General features: G+C 38.5%; 1 non-coding gene across 1 annotated transcript; it reads right to left on the minus strand.

Annotated features, from left to right (window-relative positions):
- Positions 1 to 107, minus strand: LOC149316308 (U6 spliceosomal RNA). The gene has a single exon (XR_016280799.1). It is a non-coding gene; the product is annotated as a U6 spliceosomal RNA (small nuclear RNA).
- Between the last annotated feature and the right edge of the window lie 23,669 nt (positions 108 to 23,776).

Consider the following 23,776-nt stretch of genomic DNA (forward strand, 5'->3'; position numbering starts at 1 on the left):
AAAAATATGGAAAGCTTCACAAATTTGTATGTCATCCTTGTGCAATGGCCATGCTAATTTTCTCTGTATCGTTCCAATTTTAGTATATGTGCAGCCAAAGCAAGCACAAAGAAAAGGGATTTTTAAAGTATGGTACTGTATAAAACAGCCATGTAAGGCAGTCATATTCCACTTTGGTAGTCCAAACTAGATTAGGCCCATTGAATCCATTGTTAAAAGATGAGTCAACACTTACGTATGTACCATTGACTTAATTGGTCTAATTTAGTTGGGAATGGGACTTTGTTGATGTTACATTCCTTCAGGTTGACTCTGACCCCATCCGGTGACCCTACTGGAGGAATTTATTGGCATGTTTTATCCAAGGATAGTTTGCCATTTCCTTCCTCTGAATTTAGCCTAAAGCATCTGGGACCCATTCATATTAAACAATTCTAGTGCTATTATTCTGCTTTAAATGCCACCCAGTCCCTCTATGTGCAAGACAAGGGCCAAAATACCCTAAAGACACCAGATCCTGTCTGATCTTGGAAGCTAAGGAAGGTCAGTCCTGGTGAGCACTTGGATGGAGGACCACCAAGGAATACCAGGGCTATAGTTCAGAGGAAGCACCTGGTAAAACCACCTGAGTATTCTTTGCCTAAGAAAACCCTATGAAATTCATGGGGTTGCCATACATCAGCAGGTAACTTGAGGACACATACACATATACATACATATGCACGATGCCTCAATTATGTGTGTGTGTGTGTGTCTATTTGGCTTTTTGGGGGCACATTTTCTTTTATTAATAATTTACATGCAAAAAAATGACTTGTGTGGCTTAGGTTAACTTGGTATGAATTTTCTTCTTATATCTTCCATTGAGTTCCTCTTGAAGGAAAGTTTTGTTAGTATAGCAGCAGTTGAAATAGTTAAATTACAACTGTATGTACTTAGTGATATCACAGACTTAATTTTGTAGGGTTAGTTATATAAACATGAATTTTGTTTTTAAGAGATTGGGTTTCATCTTTGAAAAAGGTTGAAGCACTCAGAACTATAAAAGCAAATTACCCCCTCCCATTTATTTTTTCCAAAAAACAATCAGTAGGCCTGTACAGACAGGCCAAAATAAAGCTGCGTTGGGTCACTTTGGAGGTATGCTGTTTAAATGACACACACATCTTAAGAGGCCAGAAGTGGCGCCAAAGCTGCACTCCAGTCCTTAGGACTAGAGCATGGCTTTGGTATGGCTCCTGGCCTCTTGGGGTGCATGTATCGTTTAAACAGCATACCTCCAAAGTGACCCGGAGCAGCTTTATTTTGGCTTGTCTGTACGGGCCCTAAGTCTTGTCCACCTCATACTTCCTTCAGACTTCCTGGGCCATCCTTCAGATGAACAAAAAGTTACTGGTTGAAGAATTCTGAGAGTTGAAGTCCAAAAAAATAACTTTCTCAAGGTCTGCTTCTGCAAGAGTCTACAGTTGAAATAAATAGGAGAGAAACAGCAAGGAATGATCATGATGCTCAGAACATTTTTGGTCTCTTCTGACACACACATTCATAAACCAAGGGTGGTCATGAGGTGGCAAGATGCACATGAGTACAAAGCTCCTGCACCTTGAATCATTGTGTAGGAGAGGAAATTCCGACTTCAATTCTGTCTTGTACAGAATTTTTAAAAGTGCACAGATCCTGCACTTTTTGGCAGTTGTCCCCCCTAATAATGTGTCTAAATCCACTTCTCATTTGCTTTTTGGGGAAGTGCCCAATTAATGTTTTAGAGACAGCTGACCAAAAGTAAATAAATAAATGCACAAACCCATACCACACCTATTGATGGAGGTTTGTTCAGTTGCAAAAAAGCCTTGCCGAGTTTAATTACTCTAGACAGGGAATACTGTCCATAGTATGTCCATATCACAGTTATAGTTATACAGTTGGCTTTGGAACTCGTGGGAGATCCGTTCCGTACCCCCTTGTGAGTTCCAATAGGCTTGAATGGGGCACGTGCATGCGGGGCGTTCACCATGGGCACGTGTCCCGTTCATGTTAATGACAGTCGCCCCTCTGCGGATTTCCAAGTCTGTGGATCTCAAGTCTGTGGAGTTGGAGGGACGACAGTAGTTACAGTTAGTTATAGTTATTCACGTGCAGTTGTATGGGTATCACCTGATTAAAATTTGTATATGTGACCACTGTGTTCAAAGGTATTTTTCTGGTGCCTTTGCTTCCAAATACAGTTACTTTGAAGCAAATACTTTACCTTTGGTGCACTCTCACACCTGTTGTGCACAATAAAATGGCCAAAGAAGGAAACAGCATTTCCCTTTTTAGGCCAGCATTAGGAGCACATGACAGTATTTCTCTTTTCCCATGTGCTCCATTATACCTTTATTTTTAAAAATACTTTGGTTTTTCCCTGCTAGAAGGCTTAAGTTCCAGAGCAAACCAGTGAGCATCCATTCAATCAGCTTTAAGTGGCATGCTGGGTTGATTGCACTTCTTATGTCTAGCAGCAGATAGAATTTTCTCAAAATATTTAACCTGGTTACCTGCAAGGTCTTTATGTTTTTCTTACAAACACGCAATTAATCACCCTAATTGTTCAATTACCCAGAAGCCCAGAATATGATACCATTTTTAAAAACAAAGTAGATGGAAGTCTAAATATCTGGAGGTGAAAAGTTCTTCTTGGTAAGTAAAATTGAATTTATTTAAACCCCCCCCCCCCTTTCATTAAGGTAAAACTTACTATGGTAACAAAAAAAAAATATTGTAATAATATTTGTTCAAGTGTACTTTGAAATTCTAGACTCTTACTCTCACATTATGGTTTGAATCCCATGTAATTATGAATGCCTTGTGCTTTTCTTAAATATAGACATAGTGAATTCGTGTTAGTTACTATAGATCTCCTATTTTTATACTTTTCATATCGTATCCAAACACATCTCTGTGTGTTCACTGGTTCCGATACTGAATCAGATGGGCATGGGAAAGCTTATAAACACGTATTCCTATGTGTTTTCAAGGCCAAATCAAAATATGTACACCATCAAGGTAGAGTTCCCAGTGATTTTCTCATTATTATGATGATCATCTTGTCATTTGGGCTTCCTTTGTCTCACAGTGCAAATAACAGTTCTGTTTATGAAGTCAAAGGCTTTCCTGGCCAGCATCCATAGTTTTTTGTGGGATTTTCAGGCTATATGGCCACGTTCTAGAAGAGTTTATTCCAGATGTTTTGCCAGCATCTGTGGCTGGCATCTTCAGAGAATGCTGGTGCCCTCATTTGCTGCGGTCTGTAAAGCGCCATAGTGACAAATTTAATATGCTAGAAGCCAAAAAGTTCAAATCTCACTTTAGGCCCAAATGTAGGAGGGGAACATATGGTCCTTCAGATGCTGGACTGCAAGTCCTATTCTCTTTGACCAGGCTGGGACTATATGGAAAGTTGGAGTCTAACAAAATTTGAGGATCATGATGATGAAAACTTTCCTTCTTAAGGCTGCTACCACACTGCAAGATTAATTCAGTTTGATACCACTTTAACTGTCATCACTCCATCTTATGGAATCTTGGGATTTATAGTATGTTGTGGCACCTGAGCTCTCAGAGGAGGCTTAGTATCTCCCCAAACTACAAATCCTAGAATTCCATAGCATTGAGCACTGAGTTAAAGTAGTGCCAAACTGCATTAATTCTACTGTACAGATGCATTTTCCAGAACACATCTAACATTTCAGCCTTCTGTCCAGGAGGGATTCGAAAATGTCCTCCATTCTGAGCATGACTAAGAATCATGGATTTATATTTCTATGATTGTCTTTAGCTTTTCATTTTGTAAAATCAAACTTTTTTCTTGAATGTCCTAATTTTGTGGTATCTTGTCCTTCTTTATGGTTCAGAGATCTGATCACACTGCATATATTCCATATATTTATTCATAGTCCATTGCTTATTGAACAGAGTAGAGAGAATGTAGAAGAGGTTTCTTTCTTTTTTTAAATCTCACATACAGGTGAATATGATCAGTGTTTCAAATGGTGTTATACAGTTCTTGCATGAATGTGGTGGCGCATGACACACAAGGCTTTTGAGTGTTAACATTTGCTCGCTGGAGTGGCACTGTCATGGTGGGACAGTGAAAATATGACCTTTAAGTCATTCATTCTTTGTGGTATGTGACAGTTGTTCTCATCCACTTTGTTATAGACCAAGTAGTAGTGATTTACTAGTGAATTCCAAACACACCCTAATTTAAGGTGTCATCAGTAAGGCCACAAAGGAATCCTTAGGAAACAACTCCACTAAGGCAAGGCCCCCAAAGTTCATTACCATCTTTTAGTAGATGTCAGACTGTGTAACAGTGTGCTGAAAAACTGACAACCTTAGAGCCAAATTTCTGAAGAATAAGGAACAACACAGACCCAGTTCAAGTTCTATGTATGTTTTTATACTGTCTAAGAGGCATTGAGATAAGTTTAAAATAAAATCATGCCATTATTCACTGAACTTGCCTGGTGCTTCAGATAGCATTGTCCTCCAATTATAGACCTCCAGTTATAAAATTATAGTTCTCCTACCCCAGTGCTGCTTCTGCCGTCTTACTTACTGTGGAATATTTGTTGAGGGGGAAATAGCTGCACAGTGCCTCCTAACCAAGGCACTACTGATCAGGAGTCCTCTGTGGGGGGAAAGCTCTAATGTTTTGCAATTTTTAGTACAGTTGTAATGTATGTGTTTTAGATTTGTTTTTAAATTATAGGCTGGTTGTCGAATTTTATTGAAGAGACTCTCTTAAACCAATGAATGAATTCAATGAGATGGCATCAGTAGGAATATTGCCATATAATGAACATAGACACAAGCAAATAAAAACTCCTAGCCTCTAGTAACATGGCTATCAATAGAGATCAAATGGATATGTATACAAAATATGTTTTTACAAAGCAGGAATCCTTGGTTCTTCTTGTACTAATTCTCTCCAGGGACAATCCAATATGTTTTACTGCCAGAGATAAAGTACAAGATTGTATCACCCACTCCATCACTTCACACACACACACACACACACACACACACACACACACACGCTAGTCTGGGGGTTGAAATGTCCTTCTGTGTTGAGTATTGGATTGTGTCTTCTATTGGACCTGAGAATGGCAGGTTGGGGGTTGGGGGGGGTCATGGCAGGACTGTGGTATATAGACCTCTATTTGCTGAAATGAAAAAAGTTTGGGTTTCTGGAATATTTTGGATTTTGGAATTCTGGATAAGGGCCATCCAACCTGTAATAAAATCAAAAGAAATTACAGATATACTTAAGCAATGGTCTCTGTAGGATTAGGCCCATGTTATATGTATAGTACATATATATTTTCCTTACAATGGTGTTCTTTTAAAAATAGTTTTACAAATAAACAATAAATAATAGGGTGAGTCAGAGGCAGTCCCTCACTTTGTCGAATGGTAGGACTGGTCCTAATGCTTTCCCCTTAAATGGACTTCTCTCTCCTCTTAGCAGCCTTACCTCATTATTTATTGCTCATTTGTAACTACCTGTACTTTTAAAAGAACATCATTGTAGAGCAAGGATATACAATATCCTTGGGCCTAGTTCTACAGAGACCGTTGCTTATTTTAAGCATATCTGTAATTTCATTTGATTTTATTATAGGTTGGGTCTCTCTTAGCCATAATTTCAAAATCCCAAAATATTCCCCAAACCAAAACTTTTTTCATGGGTGGCTCAGATACTGACCTTTGCTTTCTGATGGCTCAATGTTTCATGCGCAAAATTGTTAAAAAATATTGTATAAAATTACTATCAAGCTATTGTATATTTGTGAAACATAAATAACAGAAATAAATTTTGTGTTGAGACCTGGATCCCATCTCCAAAATATCTCATGATGTACATATTTACAAATACAGGTACTCTGAAATCAATAATAATAATAATAATAATAATCCAAAATCCCAAACATTTCTGGTCCCAAGCATTTTGGATAAATGACACTCAATATGTAGTACCCATGTTTACTTATGCTTAAAACTTTGGCATTTATTTAGGCAGTAAGTCTCTGGATTCACATTCACAGTTTAAGAAGAACTTGATCTGGTGCTCCCTCTTGTGATAAATGTTAAGCCTGCAGTTTTGTATTACAGTTTTTGTTCAGTGTTTCTTGTTTCTTGTTTCTTGAGTAGCTGTATTCATCATGCCCAAATTCAAACTGGATTGAATTTATTTGTCAGTCCAGTTTCAGTACAGATTCACAAGTGGGCCTGCCCACACTGAGAAAACCCATTTTTGTTCCGTTTCCTCTAGAATGTAGTCTGCCACTAATACAGTATAACCACAAGCAGCAGCTGTGTGGTGTATGGCTGTTCCATCCACACCCTAGTTTTTTACACATTTGTTCTTTCGTTCTGTCTGTCTTCCTTCTTCCCCGTCTTCCTTTCTGATTGATTCTACCATTGGAACTTAGTGGCGGGATATAAACCGCCATATAGTACGTATAGGATACGTACTAGGGTTAGGAAGGGGCGGTGCTTCCGCACCCCCCTAACCCTAGTACGTATCCTATACGTACAAGATGGCGGCGCCCCTTCCACATGGGCGCCGCCATCTTTACGTATCGGACGCTGAGCGTCCGGACGTGTCTCAGCCTTTATGACATAGTGAGTGCGCCCCTGGCGCCTCGCTACGTCACAAACGCAACTGAAAAAGAAGCTCCATTTTGGAGCTTCTTTTTCGGTCCGCGCGGGAGCCGCGCCGTCTGAAGGCTCCGGCTCCCCCAAGGACCTACCGGCGCCGGCGGCAGACCGCCGCAAAGCGGCGGTTTGTACCCCGCCAACGTGTTCCAACTTCCATGTACAGTTACATGAAAAAGTAGTTCTGGAGAATGCTCTGTAAAGGATAAAAATCTAAAGTAGCAGCTGTTTTAATTATAGTGTAGAAATTGTCTATTTTCAGTTAATTTTCTTTATACTCCCACAACGATTGGAAGAAATTAATTAAAAAAATTACTTGTGGTTTATTACCAGTTTCAGCAAGACCGATAGAATGCATTAGTTTAATTGCTAAACACCAACAATATTAAAGTTTTGCCAACATTTCATACCAAGGTCTTATGTTTGGGGATAATTTGGCAGGGGTTGAGTCATTACTTGTAACTGGGATGTTTTATGTGTTAATAATGGTTAATATAAGAAGTTAATCTTGTAATTCTTATCAACTATTTTAATGTCAATGGATTAAATTTTCATTTACGCTCAACATATTGGAAGCAATCCTAATATTTCCAAACTCTGCACACTCTTCTGTTTACATAATTGATAAAAATCAGTAAATTATATAATTTAAGCTGCAAACTTTATTTGGTGAAAATTTCACTATTGAACTCAATAGTGCCTACTCCTGAGAAGACACGCATATGATTACATTATTATAGGAATAGATATTAAAATAGTGTATAAAATACAAAAATGTGAGAAATACAAACTAAAAGGTTTGCTCTAAGATCAAGAGCCACCTTGAGTCCCATGGTCGAGAAAGAGATACATATTAAGTCTTCCAGTCAGTAAATTGTGTTAACATGAAGAGTGCTTCAATTACTCATATTATGCTTTCTCAATAATGAGCTTGTAGCTATTTGTCACAAGTCCTGTGGCAAGCTCTCGAATAAAAGTGCTCCAAGAAACCTACTCATCCACAGTGTTGTTCAGGACTTGCAAAGTCAGCATTATGGCTTTTTTAATTAAATAGATCAGTCTGTAATGTGGTCTTCCTCTTTTGCCACTGCTTTGTACTTCATTGAGCATTACCTTCCTTGCCAGTGAGTCATGTCATTTTGTCTTATGTCCACAGGACAATAACCTCAGTTAAGTTATTTTGGCTCTTACTCAGGCTCGACTTACTTTTGGATCAATTTCTTTCTTTCTGGCACTCCTTGGTATCTCCTTCAGCACCATATTTCCAAAAAGTTAGTTTTCTTCAAGCCAGACACTACATCAATTTCCCATAGCAACATAATTAATTTAATTTTTGCTACTATGGGAAATTAATGCAATGTCTGATGATTACTACAGTATCTGGTATTTCCTTTCTTGTGGACTGGAATGTATATCGAGTGTTTCCAGTCTAAGAGGAATATTTTGTTCTTCATAACTGTTGGCAGACGTTTGATGTATTCTGTCTCCATGGCTTGAAACAGCTTGCTTGTTTTACATGTTTTTAATGGTATGATACAACATTCTTAAGACCATTTTTCCTTCATGACTGAAGCTGCCATCCCATATTTACTAACCTGGGAATAGGTCCCGTTGAACTCAGTAGAATCCTTACTTAAACATTTTTAAGAGTGCACTGCAGAACTTTAATTGGGTGTAGTGCCCTGCAGTTTTGAAGGCTGCTTTATGAACAAGAACAGTAGCTAAGATTAGCCATTTTGCTTCTTTGTATTTCTGTGTGCATGTGCCTTCAAACTGCATGTTGGCTATGGGGACCTCATGAATTTCATAGGGTTTTCTTAGGAAAGGAATATTTAGAGGCTGTTTTGCAAGTAACAGAAATATAGCCTACAGCACCTGATATTCATTGTTGGCCCCACATCCAAGTACCATCTAGGGCTGCATCTGCTTAGCTTCCAAGATCAGACTGCATCTGATACCTTTGTGGTATGTTGTTGTTGTTGTTGTATGCCTTCAAGTTGTTTCTGACTTATGGTGTCCATAAGGTGACCCTATCATGGGGTTTTCTTGGCAAGATTTATTTAGAGGAGGTTTGCCATTGCCTTCCCCTGAGGCTGAGAGTATGTGATGTGTGCACGTCACCCAGTCGTTTCATGGCTGATCTGGGAATCAAACCCTGGTCTCTACAGTTGTAGTCTAACACTCAAACCACCATGCCACACTGGCTCTGGTATTTTAGGGCTTGTTAAAAATATATCAGTTTTTGATCCACTTTAGTTTGTGATTTGTTCACACATTCAAATAATGAATTGCTAGAGTAGCAGGAAACAGCAGCCACAGCATGTAGTTCTTTATTTTCAGCAGAACTGGTTTATTTGATTAGTTCATAAAAAGCTAATGCATTTTTTATGAACTGCAGTTCTTTTGTTATTGTTTTCCCCTCAGCATGTTTTGGACCAGAAAGGGCATCTTAGAATTTTTTTTGTGTTTTGTTTGTAGTTGGGATTGTAGCTATATTCTCCATGGTAGCCAGAAGCACTCTAGGAAATAGAAGAAAAGAATTTGGTAGCATACAAACATACCAAGACTAGGGAGAGATGTTCTCCTTTTTAATTAGAATCATGCAGTCTTATATAAACCTACTTAAAAATAAGTTATATCAAATTAAATATAGCTTACTCAGATGTAAGTGAATACAGGTTTAAAGTATCTTTTACTAGGAATAGGCTGGAATTTAAATAACATAGAAAAAAGCTTTTCCAGTGGGGGAAAAAAGGAAAGCTAAAGGAAGGAAAGAATGCAGTTTCAGATCAGGGAACAGAAGAAGCCAGCCTCTTTTCTGGGAACTCTTTCTGCTTACCTCCATCTTTCCTAGCATCATTGTCTTTTCCAATGAGTCATTCCTTCTCATGTCATGACCAAAGTACAACAACTTCAACTTGACTTCCAGGAAGATTTCAGGCTTGATCTGTTCAAGGACCCAATTGTTTGTCTATTTGGCTGTCCATGCTATGTATCCTCAGTCAGGACTCTTTGCCAGCACCACATCTCAAATGAGTTGATTTTCCTCCTATCCACTTTCCCGCTCTCGCAACTTTCCATGCTAATAGGGAAATCAGTGGCTTGTATGTTTCTGACTTTTGTGCTCAGTTGTACATCTATACATTTTCATTTACATAAACAACTGACTCTGTGCTTAGAATTCCAAGAGGAGAATGAGTAAACTCACCACTTAATTACAGATTAAATAAATACAAGTTTGCACGTAGTGTTAACAACAAATTCAAAATTTCTGAAATGCAATGCCTTTTGTATTTTAAAAGGAAAGTTATTGTTCTGATCTAAAGAATAGAGAGAGGCAGAGAAATTCAGACAAATAATCTTTTGCATTAACTTATAAAAGAACTACAGTGAGATTCATGATGAATTAAATGTTTTTATTTTGTTCTTCTAAAACTACACAGATACAATTGACAACATTAAATAATTGCCCCTTGGAACCAAAGTTTAATTGTGACATAAAAATCAAAGACAATTTGCCATGAATTTTTTTAATACAGTGAAATAAATGAATTTCTTACCATTAATCATGGGAATTTACTTTGACATGTGGACTATCAATCAAGAAAAAGCCGTCTGTAGTGACTTGTTCTCAAGCCTTTAATCATTTACGTCTGACTTCAGTTTGTGTGATTGCAATGACACTTCCAGAGCTCTACAATTTATTGCAGATGTATTGTCCAGGAGCTTTATTTTTACATAGGAGTTATCAAACTTGGAACAAATTAACCATCAAATTGGCAGTATGGCTTTGGGTATGTCTAAACAGTGCTGTCAGGTGCTAATAAAGCTCCTGAGGAACATTTTAGCCTTTAAACTGACAAATGCAAAACTCATTTGCACTGCTGTCAGTTGTATGTATCAGGTGTGACTGACTATAAGCTCTGTTTTCTGTGCCCAAGGCGGGCTCTATGCTTAATTGTAAGCAGCCCCTGATCCACAGAAGGCTTTAAACAAGATATGTTCCTGACTTAAGTTCTAACAAAATGTGATGGGAAAGCAGGAACATTGTGCAATTGAGGGCTTTAGAGTTTCATGTCATCATGTTGGAATTTGCTCATAAACAAGGCTTCAAAGTCTGAATGATGCCAACTGAGGCTGCTTTTTCAGCTGCTGCCTTAGCTCCCTGGCTAAGCTTGACAAAAAGATCAGTGGATGGGATGGAGGATTCATACTCCAGCTTCACAGGTAATAATGTCAGTGCAAAAAAAATAAAAATAAATACAAGTTGAGTCTTCTTTATCTGAAATGCTTGAGACCAGAAGTATTTTGGATTTCAGATTGTTGTTGTTGTTATTATTATTATTATGGTTTTTGGAATATTTACATCCACATAATGAGATATCTTCAAGATAGGATTCAAGTCTATACATGAAAATAATTTATGTTTCATTTACATCTTATACACATAGTCGAAGGTAATTTTATACATAAGATTTTAAATAATTTTAAGCATGAAACAAAGTTCGTGTATATTGAACCCTCAGAAAGCGAAGTGTCACTATCTGCGCCACCCATGTGGACAATCTTGGAGTATTTTGGATTTCAAAATTCTGGATAAGAGAGACTCAAGCTGTAATGATTGAGAAGAGTATGAATCAGGTGCACCCACATCCATCTTCTGTTCTCACCCTCAGTTTTCTTTTTCTCCCTTGTTCTACTCAGAGTAGGGCTTGGATTAGCAATGCTTCAGTAGGAATAATTGCTCCGTTTCCTACACAGACTATAGGACCAGTCCTAAAGGGGAAAAGCATAGCTTTGCTTCCTCTTCTCCTCCAGTAACTTTCTGAATCTCCCAGTGTTTCTGTTATCATCTACATCTGAGAGTTATTTAATGGAATTAGGCTGTTAGTCTCACCCAGACTGCAGGGTTCAAAAATGGCTTTATATATATCATTGTTTTTGTCACTGTCTTTTATACTGTTTAATTTCTATGCTCACATATATGTACAAAAGGGACACTAATTTGGGAATTGCTCCAGGTCCTGAACCATCTTAATCCAGTCTTGATTCAGTGTTTTCTTCTGAGTAGATTTAAATAGAGTTATAATAGAAACTCTAGACTTCCTTTGGAAAAATGAAGAAAAAACAGATTTTTTTTCTTAATGGAATTGGAAAAGTATTGAAATATTTGCTGAACAAACAACATCTTGTCTGTGCAGACTACAGTTCACAATCTTAGAGCTGATCAAGGACTGATCAAGAACTGATCCACCTCTGCCTACACCATGGATGGGTATAATGTAGCTCTCCACATGTTGTTAGACTGCACCTCCCAGCATTCCCCACCATGGTGGGCTATTCTGGCTATAGAACTGCTTGGAATTGCAGTCTAAGTAGATCTGGCATGTAGGACAATTCCTCACCTCGACTCAAGACCAAACACTGGGAGAGTGTTCTCACCTGCTCAGAATAAAAGAGCCTAGCATCCTGGAGAGATGACATTTTGATAGTACTTTTTTATGTTTCAGAAGAGAGCATTTTGAAAACTATAGCTTTTCTTTCCCTCAGTTGTATACCTTTTTTGAGATTTTTGCCTATTCACCCAGCAGGCTGCAACAGTTCAGTTCAACCCATTACCTCCTTCGCCTCATAGTCCTGAGGGGACATGTTAGCTAAGGATGATGGAAGTTGTGTCTACCCATATATTGGAGAAGTCCAGTTTATAGCACTGTTATGCCCCCAGACAGAACAATTCACCTTTTCAAAATATACTGCATGTATTTTCATGGACACTGGCATGACTGTATGTGACTTTTGCACTAGAGACATGATATCCACATATGGAGGGACAAGCTGGGTATATCCCTATTTGGATCATAAAGCAGGGATGGAAAATTTCACTTTTTAAATTAAATTAGGAGGTGGTGGTCGTGGTGGTACTGGAGCAAACCCCAATGCAAGCTGTTTTCTTTTGGTACTGCAAGCAAGCCAGGCTGTGGAGGATCAGCTTTCAACAGTGACTTATGGGAGAATAGAAAGAAGGGAGCGAGGGAACGGGACATACATTGCTCCTGCTGACCTTAATCTTTTTTGAATCTTTAAATAATCCTTTAATTATCACCCCATGACTAAAAAATACAGAGGGGGGAAAGGTCAAAATATAGGCAAGGAACCTTGGGAGAGGGTATGGAATATTTAATAATAATAATAAATAAAATATTTATTTCTAGCCCGCCTTTCCTGTGATCAAGGCGGGTTACATACACGTGCCAATACAGCATAGCAATACAATATAAAACACAATAAAAACAACAAATACATTGCATTAAAAATTGCAATAGCAATGACAAATTACAAATTACAAAATCTAGCTAGCTCGAGATACTTCATTTGGTTGAAATATCCTCAAATATGATATAAAATCATTTTATAAAATGTTGTACTGATGGTACATGAAACCAGATAGATTAGCAAAAATAAATACATGAGTAACAGATGTTGGAAATATAGGCCTAGTCCAGACGGGCCTTTGCGGTGCCCTCGTCATGTGCTAGGGGTTGGCCAAGGGCGCACCACCCATACGTGCCTCACCTTAGCAGGTGGTGAGGGCGTCAAAATGCTGGTGCCCTGTACACATGGGCACCACCATTTTGACGCAACAGACGCTTAGAGTCCACACGTTGTGCCCCCATTGTGATGTCATAAGTGCACCATTGGCGCACTGTGGTCTCACAGTGGCGCTGCAGAAAGAACTCACTTTTTGCGGATTCTTTTTGCTGCGCGAGGGAGCCGCGCGGTTTGTCTGCTGCGGCTTCCTCACGCAGCAAAACAAGGTGCCGGCAGACCACCCTTTTTGGGCAGTCAGTACCCCGCCATAAAGAGGAAAGAGGTACATTCCTCCACATGTGGTGGGAGTTCAAGAAAGCAAAGTTATACTGGTCCCAAATAAGCAGGATAATAGTGAGAATAATAGGTGTTAAATTGAAAAGACCAAAAAAATTATATGTTAGGAATAATTTACGAAGAAATAGAAAAGAAACATGGAACGAAACCTTTAGTCATGGCGAGGATGGACAGGTTGCTTACCTGTAACAGTATTTCTTCGAGTGGTCATCTGCGAATACTATGCTAGAAAATGGAAGGTGGAACAAAAGCTGGAGGTAATGGATTGGGTATGGAAAGTGTTGGATTATGTAGAAATTGATAAATTAACAAATTTAATAAAAAATAAATCGGATGAGAAGTATGAAAGAGAATGGAAAGATGTGAAAGGGTCTTTGGAAATGATATTAAATAAAATGACAAGAGAAAATGGATTTAAGGAGTAACAGATTAAACAGTTAAGAGTGGATTTAGTATCGTTTAAGGTAGAACAGTAAATGAGGATAAGATACTAAGGGCCTGACAGACAGGCCAAAATAAAGCCGCTTCGGATCACTTTGGAAGTATGCCGTTTAAATGCTTCAGTGTCCTAAGAGGCCAGAAGCCCTAAGGACTGGAGCATAGCTTTGGCGCAGCTTCTGGCATCTTAAGATGCATGTGTCATTTAAACAGCATACCTCCAAAATGACCCGAGGCAACTTTATTTTGGCCTGTTTGTTCGGGCCCAAAGATAGGATATATTTAGTAAGGAAGAAGGGACAAAGATAAGGATATAGGTGAAGGGCAGGCGTCTTTTAGAAAGCTTATTTTTAAATTATATAAGTGTTAAAGGAAATTGTTATATGTTGTTTATTTATTTGGTTTGTGCTATTGAATTTGTCTGTTGGATTATGTATGTGTATGTGTTGGATAAATGCAATGAAAATAATATTTTTTTTAAAAAAAGTGTAGGCAAGGAACCAATAAATAAATAAACCAAAACAAGACAGAAATAAAATAAAAATAATCCCCAGTAAATGCCAGATAAAGTACTGTTGCACACATTTAATACTGATATTTTAAAAAGCTGACATCACTTCATTATTATATATTTTTCCCACAGCAGAATAGGCTCCAAGGATTATGAAATGTGGGTGTATTGACATAACATATTGTGTCAACTATTTTGTTTTAATTTATAATTTAAACTCCTTTGAGTACCATTTGAGAAGGTGGGATACAAATCAAATCAATAAATAAATTTGCCACATATTTTCCATCATAAAGCAATTTTTCAGCCCACTCTCTTTCCCATGGGTGAGCAAGTCATATCAGTTTGCTACAACTGCAATACCACAGCTTTCAAAAATCAGGATTATATTTATGGCCAGGACTATGAATTGTAGCTACTGGTTCATCCATCTATTCAGTTAGATCCTTCACAGAACACCTTTCAAAGTGAATTCCTCCACAGGATGACTAGGGAAAAATAACTCTGTGGAGCAAAAAAAGTGATTTTGAGAATCTGAGCCTCAACAATAATCTAAAGAGCCATTTGAGTTATTTGTTTGTAGCTATATTCAGCTATAGTTTCCCCCATTCAGTAAGGAATTCATTAACATTTGTCAGTATCTATAATGAAATATGTGTATTAGAATTGGCTGCATGGCTTTTAAAAATGCTTCAGTGTTTTATAGAGGTTTGTCATGTTTCTAAAATGCCTTCCATAGTATGACTAGTTCTACGGCTGTCAAGAGCTACTCACAGTGTGCAGCCAAAATACACAGACTTTGAAGATCTTCCAGATTCTGGAAATCTGCAGTTTTATTCCTCAAGAGAATAATTCAACAGAATAGCTGATTCCAAATATTTCTTTTTAAAGCCAACTAATGTTTGTATTCTAATGTGCCAGATTCATTCTGGGTGTAACTTAAAGAGTTTGGGACAACCTATATCATGGTTAAATTTGGCAAACAGCTTTCTACTAACATTGCAACAGAATGCTGCACTCAGCTGTTTGGGTGTCCTTGTACTTCTGATTCTTTTAATTATCAATGGCAATGTGTTATTATTCTATAATTGAATTAAACACATATGGATCTGATTAAGTAACAGTCATTTTACACTGTTTCTGTCATGATCCATTCTATACAAAAAGTATGTTCAAGTGCACTCTAATTGCTTCCACATTGGTGGCTGTTACTATAAACAAAAAATAAATGTGTTTTTCTTATTTCTTGTACAGTTGCCACCATCAACTATCATGGGTTTTAGAATACCAGTCAATTCTCATCCCATGCAGTCATTTATTTACTTTATTATCATTATTGCTTTAAAAACACTTAACTAATACAACTGATGGACACAAACCTGCAGAAAAACACTTGGCTGATTCCACAAGTCTGATCTAATTTTGTGACTTGCATGTAAAACATCCTGATTTTCCTCTAATTTGGCAGACGGTGGAGTATTCATGTTATTAAAATAGTACTGAGTTGGTATAAAAAAAATTTTGTAGAGTTTTATTACCATTTGCGAGCCCATAGTTTATAGTGAGGTATGGCTTGGCCTTTCTCTGCGGGACAGACTCTCCCCCCACACACTTTAAGCAGAAAGTAAAAAATGTTTGTTGTTGTTGTTGTTGTTGTCATTCTTGTTGTGTGCCTTCAAGTCATTTCTGACTGATGATGACCCTTAGCTGCACCTGTCATGTGGTTTTCTTAGCAAGTTTCTTCAGAGGGAGTTTGCCATTGCCATCCTCTGAGTGCCAGCTCCAGATTTTGTGGGGCCTTTGGGCAACATGTTAAAACTTAGTAATGGGAGTTCTGTTTAGAACTAGGTGTATCTCAGAAACACCCACCTGGTAAAAGCCTGGGATTTCGAATTCAGGAAGGGACCAGCCAGAGAGCTCTATTGCCCCATGTTCCTGAATTTAACTAACATGAATTTATACTGAATTTGTCCAAAGCCCACAATACCACAGGATGCAGCCATGACAGTTAAAGTGGAATCATAGTGCTACAGCTGTGTTGTGTGAAATGACCTTGTATGGAAGAGACATACTTTGTATTAAGTGGCCTAGGAGGTCATTTATTAATTAGAAGAGTGTGCAGTGGGTTTACATGGCTGAGAGAGGATTTGAGCCCTGGTCTCTAGAATTATAGTGTCTTGCTCAAACCACTACACCAGCTCTCAAGCTGCATTTACAAATATTCTTTTTTAAAAAATTGCATTTAGACATAGTCTTAAAAACTAAACCAAAATAAGGTAATGTATTTGATCAGATGGGTCATGATGTTTTACGTAGCTTGCTCCTGAAAAAGCTCCACTTGCTGATTATCCTGTGTCTGTTGACGACACAGAAACCTTGTCGCTGGAATGTTGGATTATAGCAGGCGTAAGCAACCCAATGCCCTCCGGGTATTTTGGATGACGACTTCCATTAACCCCAGCTAGCATGGCCAGTGGTCAAAACATCTGAAGCGCATGCAGGTTGCCTGCCTCTGGATTAAAGGATCAGGTTAAGACAACTGCTTTGGCTTATTGAATTATGTATCACAAAGCAAATAATTGAAGCAGGATGTTGAACAGAACTTACAATACTGAAATAACATAAGAACTTGTATCTATTTCTCTAATTAACAACAGCTATATCTACTATCTGAACTGAATGTTGTTACAGATTACTATTCTATGTTCTTTTTTAAACAGGAGCAAAATTGGTGATCACTACAAGATTAATAAGAGAAGAAAAATATAACATATTAGAGGCAAAAATGATAAAACCTGGACTGATTCCTTGTGATTGGGTGGGCTATAAATAAATCCTTATTATTATTTTGCAGACCCCCCATAAAAATCCACAAACTCTGCCAAAAAAAGGCTTCCCAGTTTTTACTGGAGTATGGCTCAACATTTTTCGCAGAGGGAGGGCAAACAGATATGAATAGATGCAAATTTGTGCAGAAAAGTGAAGACAATTGAATGTCAGTGTGAATGTGTGAAAGTCCTGAGCAATTCACTTAATACACTTATGTGTAGACTAGTCCATAGTTTAGTAATAACTGGTGGGCCACAAATTATCTACCCCTACCTTAAATGCCATGAAAAAGCACCACCACCGTCAACTTTTTGAGATGTTGAGACTGAAAATGGTTGTTTTTATAAAAAATATATGTATGTACTCTATCCAAAACCCAGTCTTGTTTACTCTGGTAGCAGCTTTCCTATCATGACTGATCACCTGAACTTTTAACTGGAGAAGCCAGAAGCTCAGGGGTTAAACCTGAGGCATTATGTGTGAAAAAACATGTGATGGCATTTCCACAACGTTGGTGGGGGAAGTGGAAGAGTCTTTGAGTTGGAAAAGACCACATAATTTTGCCATTTCCACAAAGTTGGTGGTGGTGTGGGAGTGTAACAGTCCTTGAGTTGGAAGAGCCCACCAGTCCAGCCCCCTGCCATGCAGGAAGACACAAAGTACCCTCAACAGATGCCCATCCAGCCTCTGTTTAAAATCATCCAGAGGAGTCTCCACCACTAGTAGTGGAACTGCTAACTAGGAAGGGGCACTAAGTATCTTGCCCTTGTGTTGTTGTTGTTTTGTGTTCCTTCAACTTGTTTCTGACTTAAGACAACCTCAAGGTGAACTCTACCATGGAGTTTTCTTGGCAAGATTTGTTCAGAGTAGGTTTGCCGTTGCCTTTCCCTGTGGCTGAGAGCATGTGACTTGCCCAAGGTCACCCAGTGGGTTTCATGGCCCTGTCGCCAGAGTTGCAGTCCATCCCTCAAATCACTATACTCTTACCATGCTGTAAAATGACAGCATAACACTGCAGTGCCATTTTGACCAAACAGCCAGAGTCAATATCAGTGGATGCTGGTAGAATCCCTATGGTACAGACCCAGGAAGATGCCAGTCATGCTAACCCTGCTGGGTTTGGAAAAGGTACCCGATTTTGGACTACAGCTTCCAGAATCCTCCATCCTCTGTAGTCCAAAAAGTAACATTGCCAAACTCTGCCATCTACTGATTCTGTCTTTCCTTCCCAAATCTGAGAAATTAGATGTAGTCTTCTAAGGAATGTAGGGAAAATGCATTCTGTCAAAACAAGAAACCACTATGGAAATATACATAATAGACACCTGTTACCTAATGAGGTCTACATACAAACAATCCCTTTTCCTTTTTTATTCTATTGGCAGTAATGGGTGGGTGGAGGGGAGAATTATGTTGTCATAAAACTGCCAGTTTGCCAATGCAAACAGAAGATGTAGCATCTGCTTAGCATATCCCTGAAACATAAATTCTTATGTCTTCACTGCAGATGTTGACTCTGATCCAATGCAACCAGTCAGAATTAATTGCATTCAATTGTTCAGTGAAGAAGACAGAATTTGGGAGAGAGGGATATAATAACTCTTCCCTTCTTTTCCGGAACATCTGATCCATACTGTTGTGTTTGAGAGGGACCCAGCTGATGCCCTGAAGGGTGGGCAACATGTGTAACATCTGAGGATGCAGGATGACAGCACATGTTTTTAAAAAGTCATAATTTATATGAAATATTTTTATTAACTGGTTTAAAACTATACAGGAGCTTCAGTATGAGCTTCTTTAAAGACTGCTTACTGGAAAAAAAAACTGCTTTGAAATTGCATTAAAATTACACTAAGATAGAAACCTCTGTACACGTCATCCCTTAAGATAATGACAAATGACAGACCATTTTTGTTCTTGTTTTAAAACTATACTAAAACTTTATTAAAACTGTCATTTCACTGAATATTCTCTTTTTTAATCGCTTAACTGAACCCACATTATGAAGCTTTGATATTTGCAATAAAAAACACATTAGAAACCAGAGTAAAAATATTCTTTATTTCTACACTTTTCTTTTTTTATTTTGCAACTCCTTAAATTTCTAATCATTTATTTCCTATTGAATGTTGGCTTTCCCCCCTAGTTCATCCCTACCCCTGTTTTCAAGGTCTGAATGGTTTCTATTTTATTCTGGTTAGTGATAGGAGGAAAATGTCAATCACTTCCTTCAGAAACATGGTCCCACAACCTGGAGCTATGTGCTGTGTGTGTATTGGATGACTGGTAAGTGTTGTATGTCATTTTCAACTATTTTATACTTTCCTTTAAACCTTGCAAATGAGGCAAGTGTAGTACAAGCAGAATGTTCTGTTCTCATGTTTGATTAATTTGTAGGTTATCTACCAGTGGGTGTTCTCAATAAATTCCAGATTGAGTCATGCTGACTTGGAGTGCCACCCTGAATTGGGTCTCAAATAACCCACTTTTTGCCCATTCCGTTCATTCAGCACCAATGTAAAACACACATTTTACTCCAAAATTTGAAGAAGTGTTAGACCACTACCATTTTAGTGCAAAGTATGAAGTCCATTATATACTCACATAAAAGACTTCAATCAGCTTCAGACCCTTAAGAGGCCTCACACTTAGATAAAACATACTTAGATAACATACTGAATTAAGTTGAAAGCATTTTACTTTCTTGGAGTATCTTGGAAAACTGGTTTGAAAGTGTTTTCTTCTTCTGTTGATTAATTTCTATTTACCCCAGCGCTCTTTTTAAATGTAAAGTGAACTTATAACATTTGTTCCATGACAGAAATGCTGTGACATCTTTTTGGAGAAGTAGAAAAGAGAGGCCTCTGTGCTAAATAATGAATATAAACTCCTGTTTTATGAAAAATGAAAATTAACATTTTAAAATAACTTTTGTTTAGTTCTACATATAAGGGTCTGATTTCTACACTTACTCTTATTTCCTAATTGTTAAGAGAATAGTAATATTGTGCCGGAGAGAAAGCATGGTGTAGTGGTTTGAGCATTGGACTATGACTCTGGGAGACCAGGGTTTGAATCCTCGCTTGGCCATGAAAACCCAATATGTGACCCTGGGCAAGCCAACTCTCTCAGCTTTAGAAGATGGCAAAGGCAAACCCCCTTTGAAGAAACTTGCCAAGAAAACCCTATGATAGGTTCGCCTTCAGGTTGCCATAAACTGGAAACAACTTGAAGGCACACAACAACAACAAGTATTGTGGCAAGATTGAACTTTATGGCTAGATCCTAAATCCATCTATCAATAATTTCTGACCTTTTAAAAACATTCATATCTTTGTACCAACTAAAATGGATTCCAGTGTGTTTGAATTAAAGATGCTAGTCAATGTTTCCCTGATAATGCAATACTGTCACATAAAAACATCTATCTTACTGTAAACAACCACTAGTCAATAAATATTTTCAAAGTCATACAGTCTTACAAGCTGCGATCCTATGAGGAGACAAATGGCTTGTTTGCACAGTCTGTTTTGTAACTCACCTGTGCAGATGACACACATAGCTGAAATAGCAGGAAAATGGCCCCAAAGCATGCTCTGGGATTAACACTGGGACAAAAGAAATTAAAATTTTAAAAAATCCCTGATTGCTCTGGGTGAGGCTGGAAAAAGTGGAGTATTGAATCAATGTGCAGACTACAAACTGGTGCAGAGACAAGGAGGGGCAAGCACTATTGCTGGCCATAACTGTTCTTGTTGCCTACCCACAAATTGTTCACACAAGTATATAAATGGCCAGTGGTACCATCAACCTATCACACACCCTGTGGAGCAAAATGACAACAAACACATCCGATTACCAACAATAAAATGGATTTAATTAGAACTTTAACAAACCGGTCAGTCCAACAGGGGGCCATGGGGGGAGCGGGGGGGAAGGGGTATGTACCAAAGGTGGGTTGATGGTTGTGTTGTGCCAATGTGTCACTGGATACAATGATGCCTTTGATCCTTAATACAATCAAGTAGATGGTTGTGTGGGGTGTCCAATGGGCTCGCGGCTGCGTGGGACAAGGGAGGAGATTTGCGGCTCCTGGTGGAGCAGCTGTGTGCATGTGTTTGCAGGGAACAGAAAAAAATAATAATGGTGTGGCATGGTTTGTAGCAACAATTGCTCCATTGTGATGGGTCCATCCTTGTGGCAGAAGTGCGGACTGCACATTAGTTGTCGGCCCATTGTGGGAGTTGGCAGTGTGGCCAGTGCATTCTCCCTATGAATCAGGAAACCTTGAGGGAGAGCTGGCTTTCCCCCTCTGTATGCTTTCAACCAACATGTAAAATACAGGTGGATCAACACCCCATTTCTACACCTCCTGCAGGACTCATCTGTTTCTTTCAAGGCATCCTCTCTCATACCACCATTCAGTGCAGGATGGTGGAGGAGTGCCCTATTGTCTCTCTGTAGCTGGATTCACAATGACAAAGGCATCCTCTGGAAACTTCTTGGTGGGTCTTCTGCAGATCTGAGAAGATGATGCCATCATTGTGCATCTTTCTACAAAGACATAGCAGGACACTCCTCCACCATCCTTCCTCCACCAACCACTGAATGGCCGTGTTGAGCAGTCTGCAAGAGAAAGGTGGGCTTTGAGGCAGGAAGCAGTGTTATGCAAGGGAGGTGTTCAATTCTTTCCCACACAACAACCAAACCAAACCAAAAAAGGCATATACTGGTGAATGTCACTAACGGGGTGATAGCTTATGAGATATGTATGAATCATTACACTATACAGTATATATATTTTGGCATTTCTGTACTTCAGTTGCCCAAGTGCAGACTATCTTCTAGTAGTTGCATCTCAAAAAAAGCAAGACCGATTACTCAAGTATATGTTCATTTCCCTGGCTAATTTTCATTCCCCCAACTTTACAAAATGTGACAACCCTGCAAATACCACTCCAGTCAGGCAGATTAGATAGATGACTTGTTTCTTTTTCACTAGTCTAGGGCTATTTGCATGGGAGTTTGGTGTGACAGAGGCAAGATACTTTAACAGAGGTTTGCTATTACAGAATTTCTAGAATTGTCTGTTTCATCAATGCCTGGCTCTTTCCTTAGAAAAGGTACAGGCAATTTCCTAAACCTCCCGCCATGCCTTTACCCAAAGAAAATCTCAAATGTGGACGAAACAAGCTGTTCAAAAAGTGCTGGCAGCATGTACTGGGAAATACAGAATAGCAACACTGGCAAGATATTTTGCTTTTGGAAGTTCACAGGACTGTGGCCTTAGTTCTATACCTTCAAGCAGTTTGTTGCCGCCTGTATTGTTCAGTTGTTTGCTCTGTCAATAATAAACCAACAAATGTCATTAAGAATCAACATGGTTGGGAAATGGCAGTTAAAATTTTAAGGAATTACTTGTGAAAAACTACAAAATATTACGGTCTTTCTGACTGACTTTTGGGGACTAAACTCATTCTTTTTTCTTAAAAATATAGATGTCTCTTTAACTTCATATACTGTACAGCATCCACTAGAGGGAGATATAGGCATGGTCTATTGAAAATTTGTTTACACTCTCTTCCACTTTTATTATTTTTAAACAATAAAGTAAATAGTGTTGCTTTTGAAAACACACTCTGGAGATATAATAGTCTAGATTAAAGGTTCAAAGAAAACACTTTGTGGATTTTTATATGGATGCTGCACCAGCTTTTGCTAGTTGCTACTTACCTTGTCTAAAGAAAAAAATAATTCAATAAAATGTTAACATGGACCACAACTGGAGGTGGGTGGGTGAAGGAGGAGGAAACTGGTTTTAGTGCATGGGCCTCCCATCCTCAATGTGCATGAGTTTGCTTTCAATGGAGTTAAAAGAGTGAATCCATTCTACCCTGAATTGCATACTATTGCTCAGTATCAACAGAATTGCTCAGTATCAACAGAAGGCTGTGTGCCTTGTACCATAAATACTCATCTATAAGTCTAAAAATGTGTGCCCAAAAATTGATCCCAAAATCCCAGGTCGACTTATTTATGGGTCTCTATATAAATGTGATAGCAGCTCCTTCAGATTTCCCCATGTCCTAGGGAGAGGAATTTAACAAGAAAGAGCCAGGCAGAAAGACTCCTGGGAGATTGACTGATATTGTTGTTTGTTTAAGAGTCCCCTCTCCTGCCCATGTCTGGCTGAAATGAAAGCTGAAATGATGAAAAAAAGGATCAATGAGTCTCTCTTGCCATATGCGCACTGAAGGAGCATTCAAGTTTTACCCTCAACCTATCCACAGCTTATGGCAAAATCCATAATTTTGGCCCCAAAACCTGACCTCTATTTATATATGAGGTTGCCTTATAGCTGAGTATATATGGTATATCCCATTTTCCTGATCAAAGTCTCCAAAATTATAG

Source organism: Sceloporus occidentalis, unplaced genomic scaffold (assembly GCF_023333645.1).
Source record: "Sceloporus occidentalis isolate IW3139 unplaced genomic scaffold, rSceOcc1.0.p SCAF_3, whole genome shotgun sequence".
In the NCBI taxonomy this organism is placed as follows: domain Eukaryota; kingdom Metazoa; phylum Chordata; class Lepidosauria; order Squamata; family Phrynosomatidae; genus Sceloporus; species Sceloporus occidentalis.